Genomic DNA, 20,499 nt, shown 5'->3' on the forward strand with positions numbered 1-20,499 from the left:
AGTTACTCTGCCAGTAACTCCAGAATAGATTTCTGTCCTTTTGAATGGAATTTCTAAACTCTGGGTATTTATTTCAGAGTTGTTTGTGATTAATTTTCTTTCTGTGATTAACTAATTTGATTTTCTTTGGCCCTTGGCCCTGTCAAGGATTAAGTGGGGAGACTTTTGAACTGCTAATTTTTGATCACTATGAAAAATATGCCTGCAACGTAACCATTTCAGTTGGCATAAACTATAAACAAATTTCCAGTGGTATTTGAACGTGTGACCATAAAGTATTTCTGCTGGCATTTCCTTACTAGTTAGCAGCTGTTAACACAGTCTGCAAACATTTATTAAGTTAAGGAAGATATTTTTAAATAGAGATTAATAGAAATTAGCTAGAAGATGATAGGCAAAAAAAGCTCTAGGATACAACTGCCTTTTGTTCTTAATTCAAAGAGTGCATAAACAGACCAAATTTCAGTATGAATGTTAGACTTCAGCTGGAGTCCATAACTTATTTCAAATGTAGCTTAACACGTTTAATTTCAGACATAACTAACACTAATCAGATAGAGATTTTTGAAAACAATTTATTCCATTTCTATGGAATTTCCATTTTACTAGCTGTAATCTCAAATATGTAAATGGTAGCCAAAGCTGGATGTGATGTTTCAGTTAAGATTTTTTTTTGCCCGTTGTTTCTTCTAGCATCTTCTTGCCAAATCTTCTGGAGTGCTTGTAATTTCCTCCGTACAGAGCCCAACAGGCTCATCAGCAGCAGAAGGTAAACATAATAGATGTGAGGAATTTCTGGAGATTTATGAGGTTTAGCTTTCTGAAACATACACTGTGTCTGGCAATCCTAGGATATGGCCACATGTGGGCTCTTTGTATTGAAGATGTTTTAAATGAGGCATCATTTAAGCCCCATGTTAGAAACAAAATTTAGGAACAAAAGATGCATTCTGCAATAGCGCTTAATGCAGTATCATTTCTGCCCTGCAACAGTGTGTTTTAGTTCAGAAGAATAATCATCAGGGAGGTTAAGCTTTTGTTAAAATGTCTATGAAATTTGACAAACAGATTAATATCCCTGTTATTTAATAAATTAAACTTACTACCTACAGTCTCTTTACAGTGAAAGATCAGAGATCATTATACATCAACCTAGGAACATGAAGCTACTCTGTACTAAGGAGATTGGCATTATTGGGATTTAGTATCAAAAGCTTCAGAGCAAAATACATAAAAGTACAAGCCTCATAACTGTACCATTATTATAAACATTAATTTATTAAATTCTGCCATCTGTTTATGAAAATGTAATTGAAAAATTGCACTCCTACATTAGTTCATTGAGCTGATAAAAGAAGATTCATTAGCAAAGACAGAAATATGCCATCCTAATGACCACAATAATATCACTGCATGTTAAAGTGTTCTTTTAACCTTTTTCAGTGGGCTTTACTGATATTAATTAATCAGCATGGACGCTGTCAACATCCCAAGCACTAGAATGATAGTTCCTTTCCATTCCAGACATTTCTCTGCATCTCTTTCTTTTATATGTTTAGCTAGAATAGTCTAGAAGAGCATTAGCAGAACAGTAGAGACAGGCCTCTTCTTTCGGCCCATTGTTTACCTGTAGTGTTGCCTGATGGAAGAGCTTGTGTCCATCAGCCTAGGTTTTTCGTGGCCTGTTTTGTCCCTGTTCACAAGGACTTGAATAAATGAAAGATGGGATCATTTGGGGGTAAATATTGTCAAGAACAACACTTTAACCCTCATCATCTTCCACAGTACACTAAAACAGAGGGGAAAGGTAGCCTTCAGTGAGAAGGGTGGTTAAACAAAAGCTATGAGTTCTGACATGAGTGACACTTGAAATGTTGCTCGTTTTTGAATTTAAAATCTTAAAAACTTTGCATGGCTGCCTCATGCTTTTATTTTTGCTGGGTAATAATACCTTGGGATGCTTTAGCAACTTAATAAGATTGAAATTATAAACATTTACATATCAGTTTTTGGCCAATGGATGCTGGTTACAAAGGTTTTTGTGTATTGATTTCCTAGCAAGGGGAGACCCTTTCACTATGAGCACAGTGAATCTGGGAGAATGAACAGTTTTATCTCCCACCATTCATATGCATGCTTGTAAAATGCATGGCACCTTAAAAACATTGCCAGTATTTTTTTAAGCTTCATGTGGAAGATCATATATTTCAAAGACAAGAGCATAAAATAGCTAGATATCATTGGAAAACAACATTTAATTATTAATGAAACCAAGACATTGGCTTTGAATGAGAAGTGACTGCTCATTTATTGGAGATTTTACAGCAAAGGTAAATAATGAAATCTCTTTCCTAAGCTAACCTACATAGTGGTTCTGACTTAAAAGTTTTTTAACATGGAAAATACAAATAAACATTTTAACTTCCTTGCAAAATAGGAAAATAGTCTTGTGTTTGTGCAGGTTTTGTGTGCATTTGTCACAAGCAGCTATTGTGGAAGTGGGATTATTGCCTGACAATTTCATCACGTCTGTGAAAGTAATGTTTAGGAGGTGAAGTAATACAGTGATGGTAATCCAGCTTTTTATAATCAGCCTCCTATGTATATAATATTTATGTTATTGTCTGTGCAGGGTTTTCTTTTCCTAGAAGCATTCCTTATCTGCTAGAATTCTTGTTTGACAAATGAGATTGGATTACCAAGTCACAGCTGTATACACTGGTTGATGTATTGCTGTAGGATTGATAATTCAGAAAAGCAATGTAGTATTTGGGGGTTAATTTTCTTTTCTTAGACACAAGAAGCTAATGCTGCTTGCTAGATATTTTCTTCATTTTTGTTATCTAAATTTTACCAGGTTTAGGCTAGTTATTGACTCAGTTAATGTAAAAAATGTTGATATGCTGTCAATATTAATGTAGATGTCAGACCAACACTAGTCCCTAATGTATGTAAGAGCAAGTATTTTTTACCTTGATACAGAAAGGCAGTCATGTGTGAGATTTAATATACATCCTAATCTATCTTGTCATTGCACTAGCCATGGGTGATGTGCTAATGTATGGGCAACCATTTTCTTTCTCTCTTCACACAATGGAATAGATACACATGAATGACAGCCAAGTCTCCACTCTGTAATTATTTGGAGGGCAGTTAGAACATACAGAAGGAATACAGCAATACAGTAGTTTTAGTTACAGACTTAAAGTCTGTGGTCTGTTTTGTTGATTTTGGTTGTTTTTTTTTTTTTTTTTTTTTAGTTTTAGTTTTCCAAGGAACAATATGATTGCTTATAATTGGGAAAAAAAAACATACATACCCCAAAAAAAGAAATCCCCAAAAACAAACCAAAACAAATGAAAGCTCCCCCACCCAACCCCAAGAAATGGCTAAACCTAAGTAAGCTTCATAACACGTAGGGTTTGGAATTTCAGTTCCAAGTCCTTACACGCACAGACAAATATTTTTATGTATTTGAATGCATTCTTTGTGCTGACATCATCATTTTGATTAACTTTTCTTGGAAAAATATGTGTTTTATAATAAAGAAGATTTGTCATCAAATATTTCTAAAAAGTGAATAATCAAATGAACTCTTTAATTAAATGTCTCTTTTGTATTCATTTTACTTTTCCCTTTCTCCATTGCTTTTTCAAATTATGAACAATTGTGGAAATATGGGATTGTGAATGTAAGTTGACACAATATAAGATAAGCAAGCAAAAATTAATGTCCATAGTATGTCTCATCTTTGTTCACGTTGGCAAAACCAAAAACCTGAATATTGCTTTTTATATAAAAGACATTTTGATGAGATTGCAGTTTCCTAAAAAGGGAGTCCAAAATTACATATTTCTTAACGCAGCTTGAGTCAACAAATCTTTGAATTCCCATATTAATTTATAATATAGCTTCCTTTTGTTCCTTTTTTCAAACTGTAAGAAACTGTCTTTATGCATTCAATATGTCTTTGTGTGAGAGAAAATGAAAATGAGGCACACTGTCCAGATCATAAAGATAAGCAACCGCCTGCAATTTCAGCATTATTTTTGCTATATATTTTAGGAGGGAGAGTACATTTTCTCCTCTGTGGTTAGATGCTATTATTTGTGGACTAAAACTATTGCTTTCCTGGTATCTTGCAGTGCTCCATTCAGAATTAAAATCACTATGCACATCTTCACTCCCTCTAAATTGAGACTGGTATAATTTCAACAACGGAAACTGAGTGAAAAATTCTGCTCACAGTGCTTTATATGGAAATATTCCATTTAGGGGAAAAAATAAAAAAAAGAGAATCCCAAAACATTCTATTTTTAGAATATATGTTGTAATCCCCATAGTACTTTAGTTTCCTATGAATAATCTTCTTCTTTGAGAGTAGTAATGTAAGTCTAAATTGTTACCTTATGTTTTCATAGGATAGGTTTGTGACCACTGACAGTTATAATTTACAATGATTATGGACGTTAACATATTTGACTGTCACTATTATTTTTATTTCAAATAGACTTTCAGTGGACTAACAATATGAGGAGTAGATTTTTTTTATCATCAAGGGAGTACTACAAACTTACTATCAGTCTGTAGCTAAAGTGATGCACCAACATTTGCAGGTGATAGGAAATATTAATTTGTTCCTTTGAGACAATCTTGTGTAGACTTGTAGATTGGGACACAGTAGGTTCTTCTGCTCATCTCTGATCTATCCAGCTACCTGCTACATGACATGGGATCTGAATATTTGATGAAGTGGCTTAAAACAAAAAGGGGTGGTTTCAGATGCTTTAATATGCAAATAATTTCTGCTCACTAAAGAGTTTATAATGTCTTCCATGTCACTGCTCATTCAGCTAAACATTATGTACATTTCAGTGTTTCTAGGTTTCTGAATTAGAAGTATAAACTTTGATGAGACACAAGTGATGTTGAAGTGGTGTGACAGGCAGTAGATGTGTTCTCACAAACTTACTGCTTTTGCAAGGTCAACATTTTCAGAATATCTATTCAACTTAATCATCAATCTTCCACCTTTTATAACTCAACTCACAAAATCTATTGCCAGTTAAAATTTATGTCAGGGTTTAAATCTGAATTTCTTACCTGCAAATGCTACCATCTCCTCTTGTTGTAGATTAGTAGAGTTGCTGGTAGTATGTCATGTAGGTACTATGAAGATCTTGAATTAAAAATATCTACAATAAATTATTGGAAAGCCTAAGAATATTGATTTGAAATTGAGCATAAATGCTAGGTTTTTCAGGAGGAGTAGGAAAGCTGTTCTTTGCTTGAATATAAGGTATGTATCTGTGTTTTAATTTTTTCTCTACTAAGTGTTCAAAAACACTGATGTAGAACATAAGACCACACAAACCAGTTAATTTAGTATCTTTGCAACCTGTCATGTTAATATGTAAATACATGTGCATATGTATTTAGACAAATCTAAAAACATGCATTATTTACATGCTGTAAGAGATTTTTTTCTGAGCCATTACAGTCTATTATGTAAATATGTGTTTAAGGGGCATAATATATTTTTTTTAAATTTCTGATTTTTGACTTGATATGTCATAATGGCTAAGATCCCTTACACAATGCCTCATAATTTATTTCAGTCTGTATTATAAATGTTTCTATGATGTTAATATGAATTTGCATATAAAATATGCTTCAAGAAGTTACTGTACACATAAAGATTAATAATTCACGGATTTTAAATGGAAGAGAGAACATCAAAACTGATTAGTTTACATAAGAGTAAGATTCATCCTTTCTGTGGAAGACTAGCACAAAACCTAGGCATCATGAAAGCCTCACTTAAGCCCTCAGAATGCATCTTAAATGGATTTTAACTGGTGGATAGGCTTTGCTGTGGCAATTGGTGAAGTAGTAAATTTAATCTGGAAAAGAATAATGCATTTCTAAATGCTTCTCACTTCTAGAAGTGAATTAGTAGCTCTTCTAGGAGCACTCAATTTCCAGCATTCCCCAGAATTTTCCTTCCTTGTTTGCAAGAGAAGTGAAATTCAGTTTTAGGTGAAGCACATGAAGTGCCTTTCTTGGTGAAGAATCCCATCTGTTTTGGGTCATGTCTGCATCAGCAGCCGTGGAACAACACAGTACAGAGATGGCCGACCTACTTCAGAGGCTATGGATACATCTGCTATAGGACAATTATTTAACCTAAATTTATATTCCAACTCATGCATATTTAGATACCAGCTCATATTCCATAATTAAATACTGAATTTAGCCATTTGATGGATTCTGAGGTGCCTTCAAGATCATTATTATTCATGGAAACTGTGTGTTCATCTGGTTACTGAGATGAGATTAAATGTTTGGATATGTTGACTTTCAGTCAACAGATATGACTAAACACAAGCAGAAGTTTAAAAAATGGGCTTGTATTTTTCTTTACCAGCTAATACTTGTGGTTACAGGACAGTGCTGGCAGTGCTAGATGGTTTTGTAATAGGAACCTGACAGCCGCCAGTAGCAGAGGCTGAGGGAACGAACAGAGGAAGAGGTCAAGCATATAGTCATGCTTCCCTGGCATAGCATCCCAGCTTCTGGCAAGTTTTCCAGACATCTAGTTTTCAGCAGATCGGGCTTAAGCTGTGAGCATGGGAGAACAAAGAATACCTACAGAGTTTAATAATGGAGAATGTCTCAGGAGAGACAGTAGGAAAAGGGAAAGTGTGATTTGGGCTCCAAAAGCTGCTGGGAATGAGGATGTCAGAGGAAAAATAGACATGTCTAGATAATTGTGAAATAGCAGAAATGTGGTTATTCTGTGTCTGTGTTGGGTGCTTGTTGTTTTAAAATATTCTATCTAATGCTTTGTTTCTAAGCAATATGTTTTGAAGTAGAACAGCTGTTTGTAGAGTATGTCCAGGCTCAGATTGCAAAAAGAGCTGCAGGGACTAACTCGAGACAGGCCTGTGGAACAATACTAGTTTATAGAACAGAAAATATGCAAAACACATTGCAGCCTCAGAGTAGGAGTTATGTGGAGAGGTAGAGATACAGGGGGCTGTAAGATCCAAGAAATTCTTCCCAAGTCCACATAAATCCCAGGAAACTCAAGTGTCCAATCCAAAAATGCCTTACAGGTAAAGACTTGCATCCTTATGGCCAAACTCTTCCCTGCAGGAGTTACTCCTGCTCATTAGGAAGGGGGAATTGTCTACTGTCTGAAAAAGGCAGAGGGAAAGTTCAGGGAACTAGAGTGATAATTGCTCATGGGCAACATGGCACCTATCATGACCAGGGTCAATTTGTAGCTGTCTAGTCCAGGTCGAATGCTACAGAAGTGTCCACATGTCCTGGCTATGGAGTCTTCCTCTAGGACAAATTGTTCTGGAAAGAGAAGAGGATTTGATTTCAATGGATATCTTCTAAACATAATAAAAACCAAAACCAATCTGAACTACCCTAAACCTGGGTCATGTACCAACTGGTGAAAATTAATCATTTGATTAGAATCTATTGGCTAAGTGAAATTAAGAGTCAAATTAAAGCTAGTTGACTAGTTTTGGGTGGGTTTTTTGGTTGGTTGGATTTTTTGCTGGGTTTTGTGGCTGTTCTTGTTACAAGAACCTGTTGAGCGAATTAAATTCTGATGGACCTTGTGGAGAAAGGTCCTGATGGGAACAGAAATGCTTTTCCTAGATAAGCTGTGCCAGACCCTTGCCAACAAGAAATATAAAACAGTATCCTGATTTCATGTCATGCAGTCTTTAAATGCATTGCTGAACTGAGGTCTGGGCTGTGTAAGGAGAATCCATGCAGAAGAAACTGCTTCTTAAACTCTGTCTCTGTCAGATGACACATGACAACTGAGACAAACTGAATTCCCTTAATTTCTCCCTATTCTTTATCTTTTCCCCCTTTGATATTAGCAGACCCATGGATTGAAATTATTGTCCTTCTTGCTTTATACATATAAGGGTAGATATATATAGATAAATGTCACCTTCGATATTTGTCATGGCAACTCTAAAATATTATTAAACATTATTTTTTTCAAATTAGTTTAGAAGAGGTAATAATATAGAGCAGTTGTGCAAAAATAATTCAAATAAATCCTCTGTAACATATGGAGAGGAACTGCTTACAGTTGTAAAGCAAAAATACTAAATAATATACAGCATTTGGGGACAGAAATTACATTACCTATGTTCTGTGTGATAATAATTACTTCACATTCATATTCTGAATGTTTGCTAGTATATTCTACAGAACTCCATTACAGTGCTTGCTTGAAAACCTCTTTTTTAGTTATTATGGATCTCATTCCTTTTGACTTTCCAGGGAAATACCAGATGTTACAATTCTGTGTGGTGGGCTAATTATTTGCAAAATTTTTTATTATTTTAAAATACATCAAATATATGGTTCAACTATGTGAGCCTTTTAAAAATTTGGGGATTTTTTTGTTGTTTGTTTTTGCATTTTTAACATAATTTTAAAACATTCCAGAACAATTATCTTTGTAGTTTGAGTAAAAGAATCATATGAGCCTCGACTGAGACCTCACTACTCAACTTCTAGCCTAGAGGAAATTTCCTTAAAAAGCCTGGGAGAAAGGGCTTGGAAGGGATGGAGGAAAATGAAGGAAGGAGGGAGGGAAGCATCAATAGTGGAAATGCTGACTGAACCTTAACTATAACATCATGAATGGCGATGCTATAATGCAATGCTAACAAGGACTCCTGAGATAAATACATCAATTAAAGGCTTGCAGGTGTGTCACTAGGGGTGGATAAAAAGAGAGAATGGGAAAGGATTTGTGCCAGCAGACCTTATGGTTTTGCTGTAATTAGTAATCGGTGCAGGTGTCTATTATGACTAACTGACAATAAATCTTGGTTTCTGTTTTGAATATTGCTTTTGTTTCCCAAGTTCCATGCCTGAAGGGGAGAAAGAAAATGACTAGAAGATTAATTACTGCCATGGTTACTCCCAACAAGATAAAATGGAAAGTAGTATTCTACTGAATGAGATTAAATATTGTTAGTATTATTTTCATATTTTATTATGATAACAGAAAAATGAAGGTAGTATAGGCTGTGTGGGGGTATGTACTGATTTTTGTGTAACAATGGAAAAATAAGTCTACTTTGTCAACAGACTTTCTTCAAGCTATGTGTATAAGGCCAATCTTTTTTCTTCAAAAAAATTAATGGAAGGGTATTCAAACCTTCTACATTTGTGCAGTAACCTCTAATTCTAAGCACAGTGATGAACTGTAAGTAAATTTTACCATAGAGCCATGTTTTCCTTAGCCTCTCCATCTGCTCATTTTTGACACCCCTGTCATTAACTGTCATTTTCCTTTAAATATACAGTGAAGCTGAAAGGCCAGCTCTACATCACATCATTTCAGATTAGGGGCAGTTCCTTTGAGCTGAGCACTGTTTAGGTGTCAGAAAGAAGTCTCTGACCTCTCTCGTACCACACTGCCGCAGGGCCTTAATTAGTACTGACTCCAGCCATTACTGCAGAGAGGACAAAGGCGACCACATCATTTTTCTACTTAGGAAGTTAGCGTCTGACCTAATAACTTGTCCAGGCTCGCAGGACAGTGCAACGGCTGCACAATGGCAGTGGGGATTATTTGTCAGATTCTTTGCTCCTCTGAATGTAGGAAAATCAGGGAAGTTAGCTGTTATATCCTTCAGTCCTGCATGAGCTGTTTTAGGCCTTCACTCTGTTGATTTGTCATGGAGAAAATGACAGACAGCAAAGGAGTCAGATATTCAGAAGAAGAGTGTGATAACGAAGTGTAGAGTGGTTTTTGCCCTGACTAGTAGTATCTGATTATTTAAAATATCACTCAGCTTTCAAGATCTGTTCTGTTGCTATTGACTTTAGTACAATTTTATCACTTATTTCATTAAGAACAAACTCTAGACTCAAATAAGCTCTTTTTTTCTCTCTCCTTGTCTCCCCTTCTACATCCTATCCCCCATCTCCTAGCAGAAATTCACTATCACATGAGAAGCATTTTACAGTGCTTTTGGCACACCATTTTTGATCTATTTCACTAGAAACTGTACTCATTGCATCAGATGTCAGCATCAGATAGTTCCACAGAATCTCCTTAGTTTTCTTATTTGTTTAGTAACATTCCACTGAGACAGCTTCATGCCAGAACACATCTACTTCTTAATCTAGAACTCTTTCTCTCATTTTATTTTATTTTTCTTTATGAAATTATTCAAAATGATTGGAATTGCTGTAAAAGTTGCACGGTTTCACATCACATTCCTTTATTATCAGCCAGTGTCACATGCTGCAGCAGAGAAGCATGTTTTATGCTACTGCAGCAGAAATTGCTTTCACTGTAAGTACATTTCAGAGAGTTGGCAAGATGATCTAAAACTTGCAGCAAGCTAAGACTCTGATGATGATCAGTTTGTCAAGGTATAGGTATCATGAATACATAGTATTTTTGAAAGCTATTTAACCATAAACTATTTGGCTATTATTTTAAGGCTTGAGATTTGTCCTTTTTCTGTAGAGAAGTAGTAAGTCTTCCTGCTTGTCTTACACCTCCCTCAAAGCAAAAAGAATGAAAAGGAAAAATTTGGTTCTAATTCTGATATGCTTTTCCATGCATCTTGGTCTTTGCATTTTCAGTTCTAGTTAGGATTATTTTTACCGTAGTGACTTTGAGCCAGATAGGAGTCTCAGAAACACCATAAAGTTACTGCATCACCAAGGAAATCTTTCCTGAAGCGATCACACAAAGGTAATTACAGTATTATCAAAGCTGCAAAATGTTGTGTTAGTATTTCTAGTGCTCAAACAGCATTTAAAGCAATAGTGTGCATTTAAGTTCTTCAACAGGGCCCAAACTGAGCAAAATTTTCAAGAAAGTAGACAAGTATCTATAGACCTGTAACATGGGCTAGGACTGTTGGGGCCAGACGCTTCAGTATTTGACATTGTGATCAAACGTTATTTCATTTAGTCTGTGAGCTGAAATAATAGCCTATAAAGTGTTTCAGAGTAGTCCTTTGACTACATATCATATATTGCAATTTCCTTATTCTCTTTTAGATTACCCTCATACATTGATTTTTTTTCTGAGCAGCAGGAAGGTGAACTTTACCTTTCTGAGCATAAATAACTCCAGATTCAGAAATGTTCATTTCACCAGGAAGATAGAGTACAAAAAAGATCTATATGAAGGAAGGGACTTCTGACTTTCTGTGGATCTGTATGTCTACAGAAGTTTATTCTCCAGAAATGGAATCAGCATCTACTGGCAGCTATTTCAGCAATTTAGCTGATGCTTTTTGCCCTCCATTTGCTGAAGAACAATATCTGGTCTGTGATTGTATTTATAAGTTAGATTAAAATTTTAAAGGGCCACTGCCTAGTAACTTCTGCTTCTTAAAGATTGACAATTTTATTATGAAAACCACATTAAAATGAGACTTTCTTGCCATCGTTTTCCCATTGCGGAGAAGCTCTCAAGAAGGGCAGGTGGAGAAGAACCTCAATGCAGCCTAAAGGCTACCTGGATGCAGGAGTCCCTTCCACCTGCCACAGAGCCAGTCCTGGGGGCATTGCAGGCAGCTACATTCAGCAGTCATGGATGAATGGCAAAAAGGGAGATCTCATCTTCCCCTCTGTCATTTGTCTAATCAAGATTAAACACATTTTCAGATTACTGGCCACTTCACTGCCTCTCCCCACTGGTAGAGAGGTAAATGAGTTGCTCTAGCAGAGGGATATGGAACTGCCTGGGCTGTGGGTAGAGAGTAAGAAAATAGGGAATGTGGTGAATATGTATAAGTTTCTCTCTCACCAGAGACTTCCATTCCTTTGTGCCCTATGAGGAAGGCTAGAAGTTCTTCTAAGCTAGTTGACTTACCAGTCTTTAGGACTTGGATTCAGGGGATTGGAAGGTCTCTAGTGTGTACCATGGGGGAAGGACCTAAATAATCAAGATCATATTTGTGTATTTGCTTTTATGAGGCTGTTAATGTGCATACACAGTAAGGACTGTACATGTGCAGAAGAATATACATGGTCATTAGTAAGTGATGTTTTAACTGAGCTTATGATAGCTGCTTTTACAATATTTTTTTTATGTTACTGGTAAATAATAGGCATTTTCTAATTTCCAACAGGTTTTTTTTCCTAAAAAAGGTTGTTTGAGGGAAAAAAGTCCAGAAAGGAAGAAGAATCAGAGACAAGGACTACTTTTAGAGAACATTAAAGCTTAGACACAAACTAAGAAAAGTCAAAAAAATAAAAATTGATTTTGACATGGTATTTTTCTGTTTTTCACTTGTGCTTCTATGCACCTTCCCTTTTCTTTGTTCCTTTTTTTCTGTGGTTTTTTTGGGTTTTGTTTTTGGTTTTTTGTTTTGTTCTGTTGGGTTTTTTTCCTTCTTCAGTGGAAAGATAAGGAGAGAGTGTCAAGCTTAGAATATTCTGGCTTTTGTTGCTTTGAGTCATAACTTTACTGTTGCTATGGCCTACTTTTTTTGGCCTGTGAATAATAATTTTCATATCATGATGGTATAGTTAGATGAATCATATAGTTTTAAGATATATTCAACCATCCTTTTTACTTACTTTTAATCAACTTGTTCTTCCAAACAAGCTATGGAATTGATAGCTGTTATTGATTGCTTGTAGCATTACCTAATCTTCACTAAATGTAGGAAGCTTTTCAGATTTAGAAAGGTGGCAGAAAATGTCTAGTAATGATGCTGCTGGGAATTGAAGCTCAATACCGTGGTCAGTATAAAAGTGATATAGCTGTAAGAGGTATTTTATTATAGGTCCATTGTTTTTTATTAAATGTTCAAGCTGGTGTAATTTACAGATATTTTGAAGTTGCTTATGTTTTTAGAAGCTGTTTCAGTGTTTCATTTGTTTGAATTTACGCCAACAAAAACTTTTAATGGTGATAATGTGCTGAAACTTTGGAAAACTACAGAATGTAAAGAATACAGTAATGTAATAATGTAAAAAAAAGGCATGTAATTTATGCTTTCAATACAAAAGGGAAAATATAAGAAATCATTACTAAAACAGGTATAAATGTAACCTTCACTGTAGTTCAGTAATTATCCTAGTTGACGGTATGGTGTTGGTATCATGATTTCCTTTATTTCCTCTTTGTTTTCATTTTTATCTGGGTACTTCACTAGTGAGTAATAGCTAAAGGGAACCCATTTATGCAAGGCGAGCATTCAGTTTGCAAGTGAATTTGCTTGTAGCTATTGCCACATTTGAACCTCACTAATGTATGTAAATTAAAAACTCTGGTATTTGGATCGCTCCTGTTTGAAATAAAAACAGAATCTGATCATTACAATCTGCAAGCCAGGTATTATCACTGGACTAGTGAGCCGCTGATGATAAATTGTACTGAATAGCTTGTGGATAGAATATTTTATCTCAGTTCTCTATCACACAGCACTGCATAAAATAAGAATGATTCATCAAGCATGAGAGCTGGTGGTTTATGAAATTCATTGCTCACGGCAAGTGTATTTTTTAAAATTCAAAAGACAAAGCAACTCACAAGGGTTATTTAGTAATCAGTGTGAATTACTTCTAGGTATAAGCCTTAGTGGAAAAAATTAAAAATACATTTGCTGTACAGGAAGCATTATTGCTGTAGGTGCCATAATTTAACTGTTTCTCATCTATACTTTTGTTTTAGTGTGTGTGTGGGTGTGTGTGCGCGCATGTGACTATTTTGGATTCCAATCCTCCTCTCCTTTATTTTTAAAAGTGAAACTGCATAATCAGTTGTAAAAGGATTATTACATCGAACAAGTCTATTCTATGCTCTCAGCAGAAAGATCTTCAGGGGCTTGTACACCTTAGGCTGCAGAGGAAATTTTGTTTATTCAAAAAGACATGTAAAAGGAGAAGAGCAATATAAAGTCATCTTTTTTTCCTTCAGATTTACAGTAAGAATGTTTCATTTCTTCTTGTGTATTGATGTCCCAAGGCAATGTTCCAAATGAAAAGATAATAACTTATGAAGAAGTGTCAAAAACTAATTAAGTTTTGTAACTTGTTTTTCCTTCACATAAAGTATATTTTTCATCACACTGTCCAGTCACATGCTGGGATTTCTGCTAACATCATCACATGCCAGTCACACCAAATCTCAGTGGTTCTTCTCGTCCTGTCATTATTTTCAGCATCAATTAATTTTCTTGTGACCTCGCCTTGAGAAAATGTAGCAGGGAATTATCAGTGCATGCTTTGTACAGTCTATTTGGAAGGCATTAGGCCACTGTGTGTATTTGAAAATGGAGTAGGCCAAACATTATATTTTCTCACCTGCAGGGTTGCCTAGTAACCTGAATTAAGGATTTTCACCAAGCCTTCAAGACAAATAGAAAAACTGTAAAGCAGGTTGACCCAGGTGGGAGATTCAGACCCACTCATGTACATTAGCATTTTGAGTGGGGAAATATAAAACACAGCTCCTCATTAACATTATTGTGGAAATAGTTTTTGTAATTAAAGCAGCCTATTTTCTTGGCAAGTGAAAAGCATATGATGCATCATATTTCACTGTTGCTAAATTTGTGTTGTGAAGTACGCTTTGTTTTACTTTTTGACATATTATTTGCTTGTGGACTGTCAAAACTGAGCACTTGATGAAGGGACTGAGGAATGTCTTTAAAACATGTAAATATCTCTTTGGTGGCATTCTCACTAAAAGCATGCACACTTGCCTGTGTTGGGTAGCAGTTCACGTAGATATGTTCAGCTTTCATTTAATCACTTCAAGGAACTAAATTCCTTGTTTAATGTATTGCCATTGAAAAGAAAGATTAGTGTACTTTAGAGGTGGGGGTCATTCTTTGTAACGCTATTACAGCTTTGTCCTTGACATGCAAGATTCCTCCAGAAAAGGGGGGGGGTGGGGGGGAGCTGGAAATTCTGCCTCAAAGGTACAAAGCAAAGAAGTAGCACAATTAGAATGTCGGCACATAGTGACAGTCCTCTGCAAATGATGGTGTCAGGCCACTGAGGGGCCGAGGGTGGCAGGAGTGACATTCACCCTAGCAAGATGGAAATAAATGCCCTGTTTGATAAAAGAAAACAGACAATTTATGTATACCCTGAAGAGTTAACAGCTAGTGAGCCATTCCTATGGGTCAAGTGCTGCATTTGCATTTTGATGGGATGTTATCAAGTAATTAATGCACCAGTCAGGATTTATTACCTCAGGAGTGAACTGAAAGGTTCATTACAAAATCGGTTTCACTTGAAGATAGGCATTTCCTCAGAGTTAGCTTTTGACATGTTGTTCCTAGCTCTCTCTGCCTGTGGCAGCAATGGTAGAAGGCCAGTGAGGTGAAATTCATTGCTTAATAAGGGCATTCACTTTGGGTATTCTTGTGATAATAAATGTATACATCAAGGCCGCACTGCCTTGTCAGTTTAATTGCTTCTTGTGCTCCTTAACAAGCCAATCTTAATCAGTCTGGACCATGTTATGAATAATTTAGGGATCAGCAGACTTCACGCTTAATAAGATATACTAGATTATAAAACTTAAGTGCACTGTTTATATAAAGCACAGAAAACACTTTAAGTTTTTATTAGCAGCAAGGAAAAAAACCAAAACAAACCCAAACCTGGTAGTGAGGTTTTCTAACACTTGCATTTTGTGAGCAACAGCTGTGTGTCTCCATGCTGAAACCCCCTCCACTTCTGTCAAAGGGCCACAGTTCGGCCTCTCTGTCCCCCTAAGCCTCCTCCAGACATAATGGGAAATTTGAGCAGGCCATGAGATTAAAGCCCAGAATCTGTGGCCAACCAGCAATTGTCATTTTAGAAAACATTCTTTTATCTTTTTAAATGCAAGGCAAATCTTATTTTAAAACATTTTCTGATGGACAAAAATTACCATTTTTTTGTTTGGTGGTTGACTGCCTACATGGATTTTAATGCAACTATTTAGATTTGAGATTGGGTTGCCAAACCTCTATCAACAATAGGATTTTTAAATGTTTTTCCTTTGTTTAATGATAAAGGTGAAATATAAGATCGACTGTAAATCACTCATCCATAAAAAGTGAATTGTTAAAGTAAAATACTTTTTATTTATTAAGGTGATATAGAAATACATTAAAAAGTAACAGAAATAGTCTCCAATCTCTGTGAGCGTATTCCTGCATCTGATTCGTGTTGTTTAATTAAAAAGGAACGTTTAACCTTTTTGTTTTAAAAGAATTCTTTGTCTTCCATTTTGCCTCAACATTTGCAGGCTATAAGTTGTCCACAGAGTAATGCATCATTCAGTTTATGACATCTAATAAAGTCCTACTGCAAGCATTAGAACCAGGTGCTTCAACAATTTTCCAGTCTGCTTGTAGCTGCTTCTGTTTGTTCTCTTGTAACCTAGATAGGAAAGAAAGGGAAAAAAACCGCTAACAAAAACCCGCAACATTTTTCATTATTTTCTTTTTTATTCCTTTCTGTTTAAGCCTTGACACATGCTGACAGCACTACGGTATCATTTGATGCCCGGGTAAACAATAGCTGCATGTATTTCTGAACACAGAGCCTATTTATTAGTATAAATAGAGATGTAATTAAAGGCTATGCTTTCAGTCGTTAGATAATGTATTAAAATAATGTTATTGTTCAAATACATTTATGAATCAGGAAGATAGGTACCAGTAAATGAAAAACAACTTCAAACCTATTTCCCAACCTATAGCTGGACTATCATACTCCTTTGTTCTTGTGCAGGTTAATAGAGATTGAGGAGATGGGCAGAGGAAAAGCAGTGCAATTTTCTGCTATTTAAGCTTGGCGAAATGGCACTCTTCAGGAAGCAGCAAAAAGTATGAAAGCGTAATAGGCATTTTAAAAGTAGAAGTCCATATAGCTGCTTGAGGGATCCTCAGATTTAGGCATGCATAGAATCACGAATGAGATAATCAGCATTGTGAAATTGAAACCTGTCTGCTGCCTGCTGCTGTTCTTCCCTCTTTCAGTGGAGTGATTTGTAACACTCATCTTCTTCAGGCAAGGCAGCCTTCAAGATTATCCAGAACTGTCAATAGTAATTTGCCAAAGTATTTTATTACCTACAGAAAATCAAAGGAATTTTATAACCAACAGTTATCAAGTTTCAATACACGGTATAAAGAGAGCAATTTTAGTTGGAATACAATCGTGTTTGGCTTGCTTTTATGTTCTTGAGACAATTCCTGTGCAACCAACTACAACATTCACTGTATTTAAGCTGGAGGCAAGAATATGCATGTGTACTTGTAGTTTAAAAAAATTACATAATGCTTACAAGCTTCTGCAAGCAAGTGGTTTTTAATTGCCATGCAAACTATGCCTTAACTAATTACTTCTAAAAAGAATGAGGGTTCTGTAAAACTTGAGATGACATTTTGAAATTCTGACAGTAGATATAAGTTTAACTGGGGCATTCTCTGTCATGAGGTAAATAAACAGCCTGGAAATTAGCAAAATATGACACTGATTATAAAGACTGAAAACATTAATGTTGCAGATCTTATTGTAGCATCTGAATATTACTGCTATGTGAACCACAGTTGTGATTGTCAGCCGTTCATTTAACACAATTCTGTTTTGCTACAGGGTCACCCATGATTCAAAGCTTTTCAGATGCTTGGCTTCTCACTCAGGCTATGGATGAGTGAGGACTGCATCTTCTGTTCAGCAGTGCTTTTCTGAGCCAGGCATTTCACTTTCCTTCCCTGACACCAGGGAGAAGGAAAGTGTGACTGTCTAAATGTTTGGTGGGAGAAAATTTGGTTTCTACTTTTGGCAATGTATTTCCCCTCTAATTCATAATGTCAAGACTTCTACGACATGGCTGGCTCTACGGGTTCTTTTAAAAACAAATACACAAATTCACATGTGAAAAATAAATTTGCATGTGGAAATGCCTCTTTTTAAGTTCCAAAGGAGCTAGGTTCACTTGTATTTTGAGTCATGTGCACAGGATTTTATTCACAGCACCAAAAAGCAGGTGTCATTTCTATTTAGGGGCTGCAGTGAAAGAGAAATAAGCCATGAACAAATTTTATACTACTATAACCATGAAGCCGTGATTATAGCATAACAGAGAGCTCTCCTTTCAACTGTAGACCTCCTTGCTCTTTCTCCGTGAGCTTTTGTTTTAAAAAAAAAGACCTGTTAATTGAATTATTAATTGTTGTTGAAAGGGTAAAGTACTTTACCAAGAACCTCCTTTCATAGCACTGCAATATATGAAAAATTTAACAAAATGGTAATTAGGGGAGAGGTTATTTATATACTATTAAAATGCTGATGTAATTATCAGAGAGTTATTCAATTACACCAGATAATAGACATTTTTAATGTAAGTAAGATGGCTAGCCTGCTGGAATTTTGCTAATATGAGGAACCTACCCTGGGTCCTGTATTTTTTTCACTCTTATAATTTATACTGATTTGTTTATATTTTACAGTGTGTGAAAGATGCATTGCTACATTATTCCATCTAGTATTTCTGCATGGATTACAAAAATGTATTATATAAACAACCAAAATTCTGCAGATATTTAAGCACATCAGAAGGAATGGTACTAATTTGTCTCTTTTGAAGAGAACTTCATTACCTCACCTGCACAACCTGAAAAGAGGAATATTTAGGGCTAACACAGAGTTAACACAACAGTCACATTTCTTGTTTACTTAGAGCTGTGGATTTGAAATGAATAATGGCAGAAGAAGCTGATATTTATATTTTTAAGGACCTGGAACTGTGTATTTGAATTAGACGTGTGTAAAAGTTGTCCTTTAGTCCCTGGTTAGTAGAATATTGCCCTATTGATAAATCAGGAACTGTCAAGAGCCAATGTGGGCATGTTGCCACTGTAACATACGTATTAAAAGTATTGGCGTTTTTTGTTTGATTCATTTTAGTTTGCACTTTGCCACTCTGGTTGTATGTTCAAGCATTTTAGAAGTCTCATTAGTTTGTTTATTAAAAGGAAGGAATCTAAATAGTACAGAGGAAGCATATACTCTATTATTCCAGATACTGAATAGCTCCAGAAATGACTAGTGATCATTTTTCTAATCAGATGTATGATTGTGGAGACTGCCATGATGTAATGGTGATATGGACATGTGGCTATAATACTATTTTCTCAGAAGAAGAATGAATTGTCTTGGATTGTAAGCTGATTGAAGTATTGGCAGTCAAGAATAAGAGCACAGGAACAAAAGAATCTGTCTTCGCAAAGCTATACTACAGCTCATATTAACCTAAAACGTGTGGCAATAAAATTGAGTCTTTTATAAATGTTCTTTTTTTTCTTCAAAAAAAAAAAAATCCAGAATGCAAGTTGTTGGAAGTTTTGAAACAGAGGGAAATGCAGAACAGGATATTTGTAGATCATAGTTCAGATACAGTTTTCTGTTAGGACACAGAATCTGAAAATGTTTCAGTTAAAATCAGCTTAGCAGTAGCACAACTCTATTAAATCTAGCAGAGCTAGTCTTAATTTTCACTACTTTGTATGAGAAAACCATAATTGTCAGTCATTATAGTAGAGAAATAAATTGCATTTCTTTCTTAAGTCTTTGTTTGTTTAAACCCTGTATGGTTACATTTAACATTGTATTAGGTAGGGTAAGAGTTTACTGAGAAATTGCACAGCTGTATTTGTACAGACCTGTACCTGATTCCCACCTCCTGTAGTGTGAGCAGTGGTAAGTGAACTGTTTCTGTGTTGTTCACTCACTCTGTCAGATCGAAATTCAGCTCAATAGCATTAAACTAGCTCCCATTTGAAAGATTTGTCTTACAAAACCCTGAAAATTGCTCTGAACATGCATACATTGATTTTGTTGCTGGAATCTCCTGAGCTTTGATGAAATGGAGACTCCACACGCAGGTGAAAGAGGGTTTACCTCTTCAATATTAAAAAGAGAAGATTAAGGATTTTTGTTCAGCTAAGGCTGAACTAATCAGTGGCATATGAAGGTAAGAGACCTGGGCTCATGCCTATAGTATGATAATATTATTTTCTTTAGTTGAACAACAAGTTCAAGTTTCTCCAGTAGCTGTCTCTGAGTAACTGTCTACCATTATTCCCATTTGCATAGGTAATTGAATATCCAGGGGTGCAGCAGTAGTTTTTTATTTTAGCCACAGAGAGGGAGGTATTTGTCATGTTCACTACAGGAAATTTGTTCAAATTTTGTCCTAGAAAAGATGCAACTGTGATATCTATTCACTGAACAACATCTGTATGATAGTATTCTAAATGCTGAGCAGTTTGGTATTCATGGAGGAGATAAGGCATTTTTTTGGAATCAGAAGTTTAGTTTCCTTCCATAAAGTTCTATTAAAATATTAGAAGATGAAGATGAGTGATTTTCACAAGCTTTCACATTTAATTCTAAAGTAAAAGGCTCATTTAGGCTGTAGAACCTTTCTTTTTTGCCCTTGCTAAGGACACATTCTGCATG

The 20,499-nt window shown here is 35.6% G+C and overlaps 1 protein-coding gene across 5 annotated transcripts in view; it reads left to right on the forward strand.

Annotated features, from left to right (window-relative positions):
- ZFHX4 (zinc finger homeobox 4) overlaps positions 1-20,499 on the forward strand; it is a 149,090-nt gene that overhangs the window by 78,454 nt on the left and 50,137 nt on the right. The window lies entirely within an intron of this gene.

Source organism: Taeniopygia guttata, chromosome 2 (genome assembly GCF_048771995.1).
Source record: "Taeniopygia guttata chromosome 2, bTaeGut7.mat, whole genome shotgun sequence".
Lineage (NCBI taxonomy): Eukaryota > Metazoa > Chordata > Aves > Passeriformes > Estrildidae > Taeniopygia > Taeniopygia guttata.